Source organism: Corvus brachyrhynchos, unplaced genomic scaffold, assembly GCF_000691975.1.
Source record: "Corvus brachyrhynchos isolate BGI_N302 unplaced genomic scaffold, ASM69197v1 scaffold115, whole genome shotgun sequence".
In the NCBI taxonomy this organism is placed as follows: Eukaryota; Metazoa; Chordata; class Aves; order Passeriformes; family Corvidae; genus Corvus; species Corvus brachyrhynchos.
In genome coordinates, this window is record NW_008239553.1 from 21,729,587 (window position 1) to 21,730,452 (window position 866).

Sequence of the window (866 nt, forward strand, 5' to 3'; positions counted from 1 at the left end):
CCCCCCCCCCACCACCACCCCCATGAGAGAATAACCCGTTACCTCCCAAAGACAGCAGGAAACAGGCTTCATCATTACATATTCTGTCTGATTAGCCAAAAGTGGGGACAGATAATGGTAATTGTTAGCAGTGAATAACATCTTGGGTGGCATGTGGATGACCAACAACCACCCCCCTCCATCCGCTACCGAAGCCACCAGCGTCCCTTCTATCCGCAGACAAAGTGAATCCTCCCAGGACATCCGCAGAGCCTGCCGAGAGCCCCCTCCCCGCTTCTCCCTCTTTATTTCCCCCCTCTTGCCTCTTTCTTTAATTCTGGAAGGAATTTACGTCGCTATTTGTTTTATTTGCCCGGGCTGTTTGCAGTGCTACCTCAAATTCTCCCTCTTGTTGTTGGCAGGTTTCCTACCCTCAACGGGGCATTTTTCACACCTCGGCTGAGCTCTCGGCGGGGAAGGCTGGAGGGTGTGTGCGTTAGGGAAGGGGATCTCTGGGATGGGTTTTTTTTGCGTCTCCAGGGCATAGTACATGGAAGGTACACCTTTTTCTCGAGAAAGATGATGGCGGGAGCTTGGCATACTCGGTCCATAAGGAAGAGTCGGGGTGGGGTGGGGGGTAGTGGAGGTTTGGTTTTTGGTTTTTTTTAATCACCGGTTTGCGTTGTACTAACCCAGGGAATATCCTCTCTGGCGGAGTGTGTGAGTGACTGAAACGACTCCAGATGGGGTGAGGGAGAAAAGATCAAACACGGCGCGTCTATTTATTCGCGCCGTCCCTGCCGACCGCCGCTTCATCTGCCGAAAGAGGCAGCAAACGAACCCGAGGACCGGCGCCCCCCGGGCGGAGGGGGCTGACACTGGGCACA

At 54.2% G+C, this 866-nt stretch overlaps 1 long non-coding RNA gene across 1 annotated transcript in view; it reads right to left on the reverse strand.

Annotated features, from left to right (window-relative positions):
• Nucleotides 1-828, reverse strand: part of LOC108448594 — a 19,217-nt gene extending 18,389 nt beyond the window's left edge. The window contains exon 1 of the long non-coding RNA XR_001864549.1: nt 817-828. This is a non-coding gene — a long non-coding RNA (uncharacterized LOC108448594). The remainder of the gene's footprint in view (nt 1-816) is intronic.
• Nucleotides 829-866: the final 38 nt, after the last annotated feature.